The 16,393-nt window shown below is 46.2% G+C and overlaps 1 long non-coding RNA gene across 1 annotated transcript in view; it reads right to left on the reverse strand.

Annotated features, from left to right (window-relative positions):
* Nucleotides 1-13,538: 13,538 nt before the first annotated feature.
* The window catches only part of LOC143773859 (uncharacterized), a 35,578-nt gene continuing 32,723 nt past the window's right edge, over nt 13,539-16,393 (reverse strand). Inside the window, exons 2-3 of the long non-coding RNA XR_013215411.1 lie at nt 15,073-15,103; nt 13,539-13,733 (exon numbers count right to left, since the gene is read on the reverse strand). This is a non-coding gene — a long non-coding RNA (uncharacterized LOC143773859). The remainder of the gene's footprint in view (nt 13,734-15,072; nt 15,104-16,393) is intronic.

Raw genomic sequence — 16,393 nt, forward strand, 5'->3', positions numbered from 1 at the left:
TTAGGCACATCAGGGGTCTCCAAACACAACATGGCGCCACCATTGATTCCAGCCAATCTTGTATTAAAAAAATCAAAAAGGAAAGATGATGAATTCTGTTTTGTCCATGTTAAGTTTTAGAAATCTAGCAGAGAAGAAGGATGAAATAGTGGACAGAGATTGGGGGATTCTGGTTAGTAGGGTGGTGATATCTGGTCCAGAGATGTAGATCTGTGTGCATTCAGCATAGAGGTGATACTGAAAGCCGTGAGATTCTATGAGCTGTCCCAGGCCAAAGGTGTAAATGAAGAAGAGCAGGGGCCCTAGGACTGAACCTTGAGGGACTCTGACAGATAGGTGGTGAGGTGAGGATGTGGTGTGTGAGTGGGAGACTCTGAATGTCCAGTCAGTTAGGTGTGAAGAGATCTAGGATAGGGCCAAGTATGTGATGCCAAGGGATGAGAGGGTCTGTAGTAATAGGGAATGGTCCACTGTGTCAAAGGCAGAGAACAGGTCCAGGAGGAGGAGGAGGACAAAGTAGTGTCGCTTGCTCTTGGCGGTTAATAGGTCATTGGTGACCTTAGTTAGGGCAGTTTCAGTGGAGTGGTGTGACCGGAAGCTAGATTGTAAGCAGTCGAAGAGGGAGCAGGAAGAGAGATGGGAAGATAGTTCAAGATGGACATGTTGTTCCAGTAGTTTTGAGGCATAGGGGAGAAGTGATATAGGGCGATAGCTAGATATAGAGGATGGGTCAAGAGAGGTCTTTTTGAGGATAGGTGTGATTGAGGCATGTTTAAAACTTGAGGGGAAAACACCAGTTGTTAGTGATAGGTTGAAGAGATGGGTTAGGGTTGGGATGAAGACTGTGGCGAGTTTTGGGATGAAGTGGGATGGGATCGGGTCAAGTGCACAGGTGGTGAGATGCTATCTAGAGTAGAGTGGAGAGTCGATCTTCTGTAATGGTGGAGAAGTTGGTTTTGGAGGTGGAGGGCTGGGCAGTTGGGAGGAAGGGCTCTGGGGGTTGTCAACTAAAATTCTCTGATGTTATCAATATTCTGCTTGAAAAATGAGGCAAAGTCTTCAGCTGAGATGAGTGGGGAGGGAGGAGGCGCTGGGGGACGGAGGAGAGAATTGAAGGTGTTGAATAACTGTTTAGAGTTGTGAGACAGGGAGAATATGAGAGATGAGAAGTAGGTTTGTTTAGCTGTGGCGAGTGTGGCCTTGAAAGTAGTGAGGAACTGTTTGAATGCGATGAAGTGCTTGTTGGAGTGGGAACTTTTCCATTTCCGCTCAGCAGCCCTGGAAGCTCGCCTCAGTTCTTTGGTCAGGCTGGTGTGCCAGGCAGCCTGTTGATTTTGCGAGCTTTGGTATGTGTAAGAGGGGCAACAGATTCCAAAGCTACAGCTATTGTGGTGTTATATAGAGCGGCAGCGGCATCCACATTGTGTAGGGAACTTATTTCTGTACTAGATGGTGGCCCGATTGTAACGCATCGGGTATTCTAGAATATGTATGTATGGATGTATATAGCAGCCACATAGTATATAGCACAGGCCACGTAGTATATAGGAGCCATGTAGTATATAGCAGACAAATAGTACGTGGCCTGTGCTATATACTATGTGGCTGCTATATACATATATACTGTACATACATACATACATATTCTAGAATACCCGATGCGTTAATACAGGCCACGCAGTATATCACACAGCCCACGTAGTATATAACACTGCCCATGTAGTATATAGCACAGCCCCCGCAGTATATCACACAGCCCACGCAGTATATCACACTGCCCATGTAGTATATAGCACAGCCCCGCAGTATATCACACAGCCCACGCAGTATATCACACTGCCCATGTAGTATATAGCACAGCCCCCGCATTATATCACACAGCCCACGCAGTATATCACACTGCCCATGCAGTATATAGCACAGCCCCCGCAGTATATAGCACAGCTCACGCAGTATATCACACTGCCCATGTAGTATATAGCACAGCCCCCGCAGTATATCACACAGCCTACGCATTCTAACGCATCGGGTATTCTAGAATATGTATGTATGTATGTATATAGCAGCCACATAGTATATAGCACAGGCCATGTAGTATATAGGAGCCATGTAGTATATAGCAGACAAATAGTACGTGGCCTGTGCTATATACTATGTGGCTGCTATATACATACATACATATTCTAGAATACCCAATGCGTTAATACAGGCCACGCAGTATATAACACAGCCCACGTACTATATAACACCATATCACACAGCCCACGTAGTATATAACACTGCCCATGTAGTATATAGCACAGCCCCCGCAGTATATCACACAGCCCACGCAGTATATCACACTGCCCATGTAGTATATAGCACAGCCCCCGCAGTATATCACACAGCCCACGCAGTATATCACACTGCCCATGTAGTATATAGCACAGCCCCCACAGTATATCACACTGCCCATGTAGTATATAGCACAGCCCCCGCAGTATATAGCACAGCCCACGCAGTATATCACACTGCCCATGTAGTATATAGCACAGCCCCCGCAGTATATCACACTGCCCATGTAGTATATAGCACAGCTCACGCAGTATATCACACAGCTTACGCAGTATTTAGCAGTGTGGGCACATATCCGTTAAAAAAAATGATTAAAATAAAAAATAGTGATATACTCACCCGCCGGGATCCACCGAAGCTCCGGCGATGAGCGCGCGGCTGCCGCCATCTTCCGTTCCCAGGATGCATTGCGAAATTACCCAGAAGACTTAGTGGTCTCGCGAGACCGCTAAGTCTTCTGGGCAATTTCGCAATGCATCTCTGGGAACGGAAGGTGGCGGCAGCCGCGTGCGGCTCGGCGGACTACGGAGGGTGAGAATAGCAGGTTTTTTGGTTTTTTTATTATTTTTAAAATTACATTTTTTTACTATTGATGCTGCATAGTAAATAGTAATAGTAAAATGTTGGGGACACACAGGGTTAATAGCAGCGATAACAGAGTGCGTTACCCGTGGCATAACACGGTCCGTTACCGCTGGCATTAACCATGGGTTATCGGTGACCAGAGGGGAGTTTGCGGGCGCCAGGCACTGACTGCAGGGGAGTAGGGAGGGACTAATCGGACTGTGGCCGTCGCTGCAGCCATTACAGGCAGCTGGCGAGACCAATCAGCGTCGCGGGATTTCCGTTACGGAAGTTGAGGACAGAAAGACGGAAGTACCCTTTAGACAATTATATATATAGAAGAGGGAGAAGGGATTCAGAGAGTGAGTGTAGATCGAGGTGTTTAAGATTTCTGCGAGGGTGTGCTAGTTTGTGGGTTGGGGATTGTTGAGATAGAGAGGTTAGGTAGGGAGCAGAGGCGGGTGAAGATGAGGTCCAGTGTGTGGCCATCTGAGTGAGGTCGAAGGAAGTGAGAGATAGAAGCTTAGTGGCAACTTAGAGAGTAGTGTCAATGGGGATGTTGAAGTCACCGAAGATGATAGTGGGGATGTCAGTGGTGAGGAAATGAAGTAGCCAGGTGGTGAAGTGGTCAAAGAAGGTGCTGGCTGGCCCTGGGGGGCGGTAAATTACAGCCAGATGGAGGCTGGAGGGGGAGTAGATGCACTCAGAGTGCACCTCAAAGGAAGGGAGGGTAATAGAGGGTGGTAATTGGATTGGGGTGAAGGAGCAGTTATTTGACAGGAGAAAACCAACTTCTCCACCATGCTTGCTGCTGGGGAGGGGTGTGTGGGAAAGGTGTAATCCACCATACGAACGTGCAGCAGGAGAGGCTGTGTCAGAAGGGGTGAGCCTGGTTTCGGTGATGGCGAGGAAGGAAAGTTTGTGAGTAATGAAAAGATCATGGATGTAGGAAAGCTTGTTGCAGACAGAGCGAGCATTCCACAGAGCTCCTGTTAGTGGGACTGGGGAAGCGGGGGCTGGGCAAATAGGTATAAGGTTAGAGAGGTTACTGAAATTTGTGATAGCACATGGATGAGAGGTAGAAATGACTGTGGGGATGTGGTGAGGGGGACCAAGATTTGGAGAGATATCTCCAGCAGTGAGAAAGAGCAGAGAAAGTGTTAGCAGGTGGGAGCAGAAGATGGCATGAGGTGGCTGTCTATGTTTGGAGACAGAGAATTGTATGTTGAGGAACAGTTCTGAGGAGGAGGTGAGATAGATGGGGAGGATTGAAGAAGAGATGAACAGTTTCTTACTAGTTGTAGGGATTAGGAGAGTTAGCAGAAAGAGAAGGATTATAGGGGTGAGAGTGAAAACAAACAGAAACATTGTTTACAGTGACTGTATCCAGTTACATTCAGTTCCCTACTGGTTCAATTCTGGTTTTAATTCTGATCTTCACACTTGTATAATACACTTATAGGATACACACTGCAGACTAAAGTCTTGGCAGACTTGAGCTATGCAATATATGTGCTGTAAAATGCATTAATGTGTGAAGCAGAGAAGAGTGGTCTCTTTTCATCTTGGTCAGAGAATTAAGAGTGGACCAGATACATATACAGTAATCAAGCCAAAGTAAACAAGGTCATAAATAACACTGAGGTAATGCAGGGGTTAGTTGAAAGAAATACAATATTCACTACATTTATATTTTAATATTTATATATATATATATATATATATATATATAATATATCAATTGTCCTGGTATGTGCACACAATTTTATTTTATTTCAGTATAACTGTTATTGAGAAGCTGTAGAGGCAGAGCTGTGTTATATCTATCAATGGGTTATTTTGATTCTAGTACAGTTTGCAAAGGACAGAAAAAAATCACTGCTTTTTTGGTTGCTTCAACTGCTAAATGTAGCCAATAAGAGGGAATTCAGTTTATATTTTGGTTTCTAGCTAAAAATAGTTGCAACTGCCTAGACAAACAGCACTTGACGGAAGAGTGTAACTAAGTATAACTCGATAGGAAAACATTTAGCAATACACAAAGCAACTTATTGGTTGTGTCTGATCCAGACACACAGCATCTAAAGTCCAGGGATGAGTTTCCAATTTTACAGACCTAAAATCAACGTTTCTTGCCGGCTCAAGTTTAGGGAATCTCCTTGTTCTTCAACATTACTATGGAGGTTTGGACTTTCCCAGTCAGAATACAAATGTCACGACACAGCTGTTGGGTGACCAGGGGATCCTTCCTTGTCCCTACCACTAGGGGGCCCCCCCCAGCTTGCTCTATTTCCTGGGATACTTCTGAAGGTGAAGATGTCGGGGCCGCCACCTTGCCTTATCTCCTGTATCCGCCCTCCGTCTGTACCCTTCCCCCACCCAGGGAAAAGGGGAGCTGCTGTGCACCGCAGTACACCAACTCGACGAGCAAGGCAACAAAAGCAAAGGCATGCAAATATTCACTCACATATAACAGAGAAATGCACGGGAGTGGAGGACAGGGAAAAAACTAAAGAGGAGGGAAGGGAATTATCACACTTACAAACCCATGCAACAGTCACAGATAACTCCTCCAAACTCCTCATATAACCACCAAAACACTTCTCTTCCAAGCCATGCAGCATAAGCTAGCTCTGACGATATGTTTCAGTCAGGACCCAGATTATATAGGGGATGGGAGTGGTTAACAGAGCTCAGCTGAGAGCTCAGACTCCCAGAGCTCCCAACATGGTCGATTAACCCCTGTTCTGCCAACAGAAATAAACACCATTTAAAAAGAAGGTGAAGTGCTTGTTTTCAGCCCAGAAGCAGGTGCAATCAGAAGTCTTCTGGCTCCTCTCTGCTGCGGTAACCCAGTGACAAGTTTTCAGTCCACAAAGTGGTCACCAATTGTTGGTGGGTAAGGAACGCAAGGCATATTTGGGGCCAAAGCAGAGACAGAGTAAGGTACTGTTTGCACGTTTCGTATTTCCATATTTCTGTCTTGTTGTAGGAACAGAGAAATGGAATTTATGCAGATGATACATCTATTACATATAAGAACAAACAGCACAAAAAATGACCCCAATGAGTATAATAGAGCCTGTTGTAGTGTCCATTATTTTTCTGGAAAAAAACATTCTGCATTATAACTACAATGCCCCAAAATATAATAACGCCACTACTAGAGTATAATATCTTCAAGGTAGTAAGTTGCTGAGCCTATGTAACAACAAAGACATTGGGGAAAACTTTATTAAGAGTTTTAGTTTAGTGCACATCTTTTTGTTATGCTTTTGTGCTACAGAAAAATAATAGTTCTGTATGAGTTACGGTGAATAATTGGTAAAAATGTTACTATCAAAACAAAAATCACTTAAAATGTTACTTCACCTGCTAAATAAGTTAAATCTATATATAAATACAGTATATTTGTTCACTATCTGATGTGTGTACATGAGTGTTGTACACAAGTTGCAGAGTGAAACATAGGTCGACAGTCTCAAGGTGGTTTTCTCAAACATCGCCAACTGTAATGGCGGCGTCAGGGTGCGTGGACTCCACAAATTCAGACACTTCTCCTTGTGACTCCATAGATAGCTATGGTCAGCACAGAGTGACTCAGGTGTCGTCTTCTAGAGCTGCAGCTCCTAGGCAGGTTAGAAGGAGTTAAATCTTTGATGGACTGAGCTGGTTGATTGCCCGTGGTCACATGCTGTGGGAGAACCAGTCCTGTTCTTTTTCTATTCGCCACGACAGCACCCACTGAGAGAGGGGATCCGCCCCTGGGAACAGGAAACCTACAGAGAGATAAAAGGGGCGGCCCCCCCTCGCTCCTCAGTTGGTTTCCTGTTCCCGGGTGGAACACCTCAGAGAGAAACTCTGCGGACTTAAGGATGAAGAGGACAAGCTTACCTGGACTGCCGCCTGTTCGTCTCTGTTGAGCGGCAGGGGCTCCAGAGTAAGTCTCAGTGAAGCGGGATAAAGTAAAGTAAGCTGCGGAGACACCATCACGTGTTTCTCAACGCAAGCAATGAATAGCCAGGCCTTTCTCCGGGAAGGAACAACCACGGGAAGGGCAGCATCCAATAAAGGAGAATATCCAATAAAGGAAGATCACCTATGCCAAGCATGGTATCCATCCACAAACAGCTGTTTCGGGGTTTTTGCCCCTCATCAGTGTGGAGTAGGAAACTGGCTATTAGGAGCAGTGCCTGGTGAAAGGCTATGAAGGAACAGATGAATGACCTCAGGGAGACCAAAACATCCAACACTGCGGAGACACCATCACGTGTTTCTCAACGCAGTGATCCAGAACACTGCCCCCATCCCTTATGGGAAATATGCAAACGCATGTAAAGTAAGCTGCGGAGACACCATCACGTGTTTCTCAACGCAAGCAATGAATAGCCAGGCCTTTCTCCGGGAAGGAACAACCACGGGAAGGGCAGCATCCAATAAAGGAGAATATCCAATAAAGGAAGACCACCTATGCCAAGCATGGTATCCATCCACAAACAGCTGTTTCGGGGTTTTTGCCCCTCATCAGTGTGGAGTAGGAAACTGGCTATTAGGAGCAGTGCCTGGTGAAAGGCTATGAAGGAACAGATGAATGACCTCAGGGAGACCAAAACATCCAACACTGCGGAGACACCATCACGTGTTTCTCAACGCAGTGATCCAGAACACTGCCCCCATCCCTTATGGGAAATATGCAAACGCATGTAAAGTAAGCTGCGGAGACACCATCACGTGTTTCTCAACGCAAGCAATGAATAGCCAGGCCTTTCTCCGGGAAGGAACAACCACGGGAAGGGCAGCATCCAATAAAGGAGAATATCCAATAAAGGAAGACCACCTATGCCAAGCATGGTATCCATCCACAAACAGCTGTTTCGGGGTTTTTGCCCCTCATCAGTGTGGAGTAGGAAACTGGCTATTAGGAGCAGTGCCTGGTGAAAGGCTATGAAGGAACAGATGAATGACCTCAGGGAGACCAAAACATCCAACACTGCGGAGACACCATCACGTGTTTCTCAACGCAGTGATCCAGAACACTGCCCCCAAAACCCCGAAACAGCTGTTTGTGGATGGATACCATGCTTGGCATAGGTGGTCTTCCTTTATTGGATATTCTCCTTTATTGGATGCTGCCCTTCCCGTGGTTGTTCCTTCCCGGAGAAAGGCCTGGCTATTCATTGCTTGCGTTGAGAAACACGTGATGGTGTCTCCGCAGCTTACTTTACATGCGTTTGCATATTTCCCATAAGGGATGGGGGCAGTGTTCTGGATCACTGCGTTGAGAAACACGTGATGGTGTCTCCGCAGTGTTGGATGTTTTGGTCTCCCTGAGGTCATTCATCTGTTCCTTCAGTGAAGCGGGATGTCCTGTTGGCTTCCCCCTATCCTGATAGTATCGGCATGGATACGGGATTAATTAACAGTCTCCCTGCTGGGACACTGTTATATCGCCCCACCACATGAGGAACCCCTTCGGCTACTGTCCGGTAAGCGGTTTGGTTTTGTTACCTTGCACCTCGGTGTAGCGGTATGCAGTACGGTAGCGGCAGCGGTAAGCGGTGGCTTCAGCCGCATGGTGGATGGTGAGAGCGCACATGCGCGATCTGATGGCGTCCCGGAAGTGGATAATAGAACTTCCGGGGGCGCGAGGTCAACCTGGGCTCAGCTATAGGCGCCATTGTGGTTGCCGGTGATTAGCGCTAAGCATCTGCGGCTGGAGGAGGACGCTGCGGGCCGCGCCAGGGCCAATCACTAATCTCCCCTAATGGTCAGGTACAAAAAAAAAAAAAAAAAGGGGGGGAGGAGTGTTTCTCAGCTGTGAGGCACAGGAGTGCTATATAAGGCAGTTCAGAGCTCTCCTGGTTGCGCAACATGTCGTCCCAGGAGGATATCGAGCGCCCACTGGAGGATTTAATCCTGCCTAGTGGTGATGCCCAGAAAGGCAGTGGACACTCAAAGAGGAGTGACTCCACTGAGAAATCAGGGAAAAAGTCAGGCCGCTCTGCACCGAAACCTGATCGTACAACCCGGCAGACGGTATTTAACCTTACTCCTGGGAAAATGTGTAGCTGGCTTTATGGGGGCTAATGGTAGTTTCTCCTACTTCTATCTTATAGGGTAAGCGGACGGAGAAATCTAGGCACAAGCAGTGTGCGATGTGTAATGAGCCCCTGCCGGACTCCTATATTAAGAAATTGTGTCAGAGTTGCATAGATTACACCTTGCAGCAGGAGAGTTCGGTCAGGATGAAAGAGATTCGTCTCATGATAAGGGAAGAACTTCAGTCCTTGGGAGGTAGTCCGGCGGTGAATGTTGAGAAAAGAGCCAGGAGAGCGCCTTCACCTGCAGCAGACACGTCAGCAGAAAGTGGGGAGGTCAGCTCAGACGTTTCTCAGAAATCGGGCTCCTCGGATGACGAGGATTACGTCTGTTTCCCTACAGACAGTGTAAATAATCTGATTAAGTCAGTGAGAGGTACTATGGGGGTATCAGAGTCTAAAGAACCTCAGACACCTCAGGACGTTATGTTTGCTGGTCTTTCACAGAAGAAAGGCCATGTGTTTCCAGTGAATCAGGCCATCAAGGACCTGGTTAAACGGGAATGGAGTAAAGGACAAAAGGGGTTTGTACCAGTCTCGTGTAAAAGGCGGTACCCCTTTGATGATGAGGACTTGACCACTTGGTCCAAAGTACCTAAAGTGGATGCGGCTGTGGCATCCACCTCCCGCCGTTCCTCCCTGCCAGTTGAAGATGCAGGTTCCTTATCAGATCCTATGGACAGGAAATCTGACACAATACTTAAAAAGTCATGGGAGGCCTGTGTAACTGCCTTTAAACCTGCAATTGCAGCCACATCTACTAGCAGGTCTATGCTAGTTTGGCTTGACCAGCTGGACCAAAACATTAAAACCGGAGTATCCAGGGAAAAACTGCGCTCTGCTATTCCTTTAATTAAGGGGGCTGCGGCATTTATTTCTGATGCCTCTATTGACTCACTCCGTCTAGCGGCCAGAACGGCCAGTCTTACTAACACGGCTCGTAGAGCCTTATGGCTAAAAAACTGGAAAGGAGATGCCCAGTCCAGGTCCAAATTGTGTGCCATACCCTGTCAGGGTGAGTACCTCTTCGGAACAGTATTAGATGAAATACTCACTAAGGCGGGTGAAAGGAAGAAGGGGTTCCCTAATCCCTTTATTCCTTCTTACAGAAGGGCGTTCAGGAAGCCACCATTCGGCAAGAAGGGAGGCTTCAAAGACCGGTGGAATAATAATAAAGAATTTAAACAAAAAGGAAATTTGTTTAATAAACGTCCCTTTAAACCAGCGGATAAATTCCGTTGACCCGGTTCTGCCAGTGGGAGCTAGACTTCTACAGTTTGCAGAGCAATGGAAGGAAATAACGGTCAATCCGTGGGCCATCAATTTAGTATCTTCAGGCCTCGTTTTAGACTTCATCCAAACACCTCCGGATTCCTTCCTTCTTACATCCTTAAAATCTAGGCCTCAGCAGGAGGCCCTGGAAACGGAAATTAAATCCCTCATATCCAAACACGTATTAATAAAAGTGCCACCATCCCAGATAGGGAAGGGCTTCTATTCCCCCCTATTTCTAATTTCTAAACCCGACGGCTCTTTCAGAACCATAATCAATTTGAGAAAATTAAATTCCTTTATAAAACCCAGAACATTTAAAATGGAATCTATTCGTTCAGCTATTAAAAATTTGTTTCCAAATTGTTACATGGTAGTATTGGATCTTAAGGATGCTTACTACCATCTCCCCATACACAAGTTACACCAACAATTTCTCCGGGTAGCAGTGGTTATAGATGGGCAGGTCTGTCACCTACAATACCGGGCTATGCCATTTGGTTTATCCATGGCTCCAAGGGTTTTTACCAAGTTACTGTCAGAGGTAATGTCCTTCCTACGAGTAAGGGACACACTAGTAATTCCGTATCTAGATGACCTGTTGATTGTAGGTAGAGATTCCCTACAGTGTGAGAAGAGGTTGGGGGAAGTAGTTTTTTCTTTGCAAAAACTGGGCTGGATTATAAACTGGGAAAAATCCAGGCTCCAGCCTGTGACATGTCAGAAATTTCTGGGGCTCCTATTGGACTCAGTTGACCAGATATGTAGGCTTCCTGATGAGAAAAAGACCACCATAATACATAAAGTGAGTATAGCCATCAGTAAGCGTAGTATGTCATTGAGGAATGCCATGTCTTTATTAGGTTCCTTGACTTCCTGTCTTCCCGCTGTCCAATGGGCGCAATTCCACACTAGACAGCTACAGAAATTTGTATTACAAGAGGACATTAGGAGGGAAGGAAAGCTGGATGACACAGTCGTTCTAACGTCAGATGTAATACACTCCCTTGCATGGTGGTTAGATTGGGACAATCTATCTAAGGGAGTTTTATGGGTTATCACTTCATCCGCTAACGTTACCACGGACGCTAGTCCCGATGGCTGGGGGGCACACTTTCAGGATCAGGTAGCCCAGGGTCTCTGGTCTTATGCAGAACTTGAGAATTCCTCTAATGTAAAAGAGTTGAAGGCTATATTTTATTCCCTGCTCCACTTTCTCCCTCAGCTGAGAGGCTCTCACACAAGGGTCTTCTCCGACAACACAACCGCAGTGGCCTATCTGAACCGTCAAGGAGGTACTCGGTCAGAAAATCTTATGGGAGTTGCTTCAGACATCATGGAGCTAGCCGAAGGTCACCTACTATCCTTGTCGGCAGTTCATATCAGAGGCATAGACAATCTGCGTGCAGACTTCCTCAGCCGCCACACTCTGCATCAGGGGGAATGGATGCTCAACAGGAAGGTGTTCAAGTTGATAACAGCCAAATGGGGTGTACCCCAGATAGACTTGTTCTCCACACGAGCAAACCGTCAGGTGAAGATGTTCGCCTCTCTATGCAGAGAGGACAATCCGGACATATTCGATGCCCTCCATATAACATGGGCATTCGACCTAGCCTATGCATTCCCTCCATGGAATCTACTGCCAGTGGTCATAAGAAAGATAAGGGAAGAAGGGGCAAGAGTCCTTCTGATAGCCCCATTCTGGCCCAAGAGGCCATGGTTTTCGTGGCTCAGAGCGATGTCAATTTCAGACCCCTGGATTCTGCCTCAGACCAAGGACCTTCTATCTCAGGGGCCGTTCCTACATCCTCAAGTAAAAGGAATGAACTTGACTGTCTGGAATTTGAGAGGCAATTACTAGAGCTTAGAGGGTTCTCTAGGGGGCTAATAAATACCCTCATGAGGAGTAGAAAGCCTTCCACTACCAGAATTTATGTTAGGATTTGGAAGAAATTTCTTGAATTCCATACCGCACAACTCTCTTCGGAAGTTCCTATATTCTCAATATTAGAATTTCTACAGAAGGGTCTGGACTTGGGACTCTCGGTTAGCACATTAAAGGTCCAAATTTCGGCTCTAGGAGCTCTGTTTAATTCTGATGTTGCAGGCAATAGATGGATATCTAGGTTTATTTCTGCTTGCGAGAGATCAAAACCTATTAAGGTACCACAGATTCCTCAGTGGGATCTGACGTTGGTCCTGGATGCATTGACACAAAGCCCTTTTGAGCCTCTTCAGACAGCCTCTCTGAAGCATGTCTCATTAAAAACGATATTACTAGTGGCATTAGTATCTGCCAGAAGGGTGAGTGATCTCCATGCCTTATCAGTAGATCCTCCATTCCTATCAGTGACTTCTGACAGAATAGTTCTAAAAACAGATCCATGTTATCTCCCTAAGGTAGCTACTAGTTTTCATAGGTCTCAGGAGATCTTGTTACCTGCCTTTTATGAGAACCACTCGACTCCAGAAGAAGCTAGGCTTCATACCCTAGATGTTAAAAGAGCTATTCTAACCTATATAGAAAGAACTAGGGGCTGGAGGGAGAGTAGGTCTCTCTTTGTGTCTTTCCAGGGGAAAAACAAGGGATCCAGAGTCACAAAGTGCACACTGTCGCGCTGGATCCGGGATGCTATAATCTTGGCGTACAAATCTAAGGGAAGAGATCCTCCTCTGCATATCGGAGCACACTCCACTAGGGCCGTGTCGACTTCCTGGGCAGAAAGAGCGAACGTGCCAATACACCTTATATGTAAGGCTGCAACTTGGTCTTCGCCGAATACCTTCTATAAGCACTATAGACTAGACCTATCTGCTGCTTCTGATCTAACCTTTGGGGTTTCGGTTCTTGACTCAGTTAACCCACCCAATCTATAATCTCTGTAAATCTCTCAGTGGGTGCTGTCGTGGCGAATAGAAAATACCGGATTACTCACCGGTAATGCTCTTTTATAGAGCCCACGACAGCACCCATTCGATTCCCTCCCTTTTCTTTATTTAGTTGCACGTGGTGTCTTGTAGGGAGATGTATATAATAGAGTAAGATGCTATGAAGTTGTAAATATGTATATATAACTGAACCTGTTAAACTAATAAGCCTGGCGGCGGTTCCTCCTTATTCTCTGTAAAACAACTGAGGAGCGAGGGGGGGCCGCCCCTTTTATCTCTCTGTAGGTTTCCTGTTCCCAGGGGCGGATCCCCTCTCTCAGTGGGTGCTGTCGTGGGCTCTATAAAAGAGCATTACCGGTGAGTAATCCGGTATTTTCCTGGTCTAGAAAGTTGGACATGTCCTAGTTATTCCACCTGGTTAATCCCACCAAGGACAACATCTGCATGGAGTTGTATGTTTGAGCGACTTTTCTTCGGTTTCCTTCCACACTCCAAACACATACTGATAGGAAATGTAGATTGTGAGCCCCAAAGGGGGCAGTGATGATGATGCTGCTGGAGAACATGATGGTGCTATAAATGCAAGAATAATATATACTGTAAAGTAAACCAACTAGTAGGTGGCATAAACTTAGACAAGACAGTCTTAGGCTATGTGCACACGTCCGGAATTGCCACGGAAATTTCCGCGGCAATTCTGGAACTCCCTGCCGCGGGAAAAAGTCATGCGGAATTGGCATGCGTTTTCCTGCTAAACACTAGCGTTTTACAAGCGTAATTAGCTTGCAGAATACTAGCGTTTTCCAAGCGATCTGTAGCATCGCTTGGAAAACTGATTGAGGCCATGTTCTCACGTTGTGGATTTTACTGCGGAACTGCAGCATTTTTTACGCTGCGGATCTGCAGCAGTTTCCCATGCGGTTTACAGTACCATGTAAACCAATGGAAAACCCAATCCGCTGTGAACATGCTGCGGAAAAAAATGCATGGAAAAGCAGCATTGTTTTTTCCGCAGCATGTAAATTCTTTGTGCTGATCTGCAGCGTTTCTGCTCCCATTGACTTGCATTGAGTCGGGCACATCATCAGCAAAACCGCAATGTAAAAAAGATCTGTGGTTTAGCTGCTGATGAAACGCTGCAGATCGGGAGGAGGGAAGTGTGTGGGCGGAGTTTGGGCAGTGACTGTATACGTGTGTGTGTGTGCGGGCGGGGTCTGTGGGCTGTCAGTGGGTCTGCCGGTGCGTCTGCGGGGCTGTCGGGGGTCTGTGCGTGGCTGCCGGCGGGTCGGTGCGGGGCTGCCGGTGCGTCTGTGGGGCTGTTGGGGGTCTGTGCGGGGCTGTTGGGTCTGTGTGGGGCTGTCGGGGGTCTGCCAGGGCTGTAGGGGGGCTGTCAAGGGTCTGTGTGGGGTTGCCAGGGGTCTGCCGGGGATGTCGGGGTCTGTGCAGGGCTGTCCGGGGGTCTGCGGGGCTGTGCGGGGGGGTCTGCGGGTGTGTGTGTATGTGTGTGTGTGCGTGTGCAGGCATCGTTCGATGGGACTACAAGTCCCATCCGGCTATGCCTGCTACAGTGACAGTGATTGACACATTGGCCAATGATGGGACAGTAGTAGTTCCATCATCCGGCTAATGTGTTGAATGTAAAAAAAAAAAAAAAAAACATACAGTACATACAACATACAGTATAACAAGTACATACAACATACAGTACATACAACATATGACATACTATACATACAACATACAACAGAACATACAACATACAACAGTACATACAACATATGACATACAGTACATACAACATACAACAGTACATACAACATACAACAGTACATACAACATATGATATACAGTACATACAACAGTACATACAACATATGACATACAGTACATACAACATAGAGTACATACTCACCATCACCTTGATCACTGAAGCCCTTGCTCACCTGTAAAAAATATTAAAATAATAAACAAACAATATACTCTCTGATCCGCAGAAATCAAATTAATACGAGTGTCCCATGACGAACTCCCGTGGAGAGCAGCCACATCAGCTGATGCGACCGCTCTCCAGGGGCCCCGACAATACAATGACAGAAGGTATCCTTTCGCACTGAATCCCTCCGCCTTTGTGAGAAATAGTCCCTACTCTCACTTGTGCCACTGCTGTGTGGGAAAATTCCCATGCAGCTTTGCCATAAAGTGAGACCAATGAACTCAGGTAACCTCTTCAGTGATGCACTGCAGGAGCCATTGTTTCCTGTCAGTGTGTCACTTGAGGCCCTATAGAGCGGTGACATCACCCGATGTCACTGTTCTATAGGGGAGATCGTCGTGGGACACTCGTTATTAATTGGTCTACGGCGAAAAGTGAGTAAATGGTTAGTTTATCAATTTAAATTTTTTGCAGGCGATCGAATATGGTAAGTATGGTGAAATTAAGAATATTAAAATACTTTTTTCTGGCTGTCTTTTTTTTTTTTAACTCTTTCACTACTATTGGATTTGTAATGGATAGGCGTTTTATTGACGCCTCTCCATTATTACCCGGGCTTAATGTCTCCTGACAATAGCAAGGTGACATTAACCCCTTATTACCCCATATCCCACCTCTACAGGGGAGTGGAAAGAGAGGGGCTAAGTGACGGAATTGGCACATCTTACAGATGCGCCATTTCTGGGGCGGCTGGGGGCTAGTATTTGTAGCTGGGGGGGGGGGCAAATATCCATGGCCTCTCTCTAGGCTATGAATATCAGCCCGCAGCTGTCTGTGTAGCCTTTCTGGTTATAAAATATAGGGGGACCCCACGTCAATTTTTTTTTGGGTCCCCTTATTTTAATAGCCAGTAAAGGCTATGCAGACAGCTGCGGACTGATATTCATAGCCTGGGAAGAGGCCATGGGAATTACCTCCTTCCCAGGCTACAAATATGGGCCCCCAGCCGTCGGCTTTCCCCCTCTGGCGCAGAAAATTGCGCGTGAGCTCACACCATTTTTTTCCGTTTTTTTATTAAACATGTTCATTAATCAACATCGGCCTTGCTATTATAGTTATATGAAAAAGTTTAGGCACCTCTATTAATCTTAAGCTTAATGTTCTATAAAAATTGCTTTTTTTGCAACAGCTATTTCAGTTTCATATATCTAATAACTGTTGGACACAGTAATGTTTCTGCCTTGAAATGAGGTTTATTGTACTAACAGAAAATGTGCAATCTGCATTCAAACAAAATTTG

This window comes from Ranitomeya variabilis, chromosome 1, assembly GCF_051348905.1.
Source record: "Ranitomeya variabilis isolate aRanVar5 chromosome 1, aRanVar5.hap1, whole genome shotgun sequence".
Lineage (NCBI taxonomy): Eukaryota > Metazoa > Chordata > Amphibia > Anura > Dendrobatidae > Ranitomeya > Ranitomeya variabilis.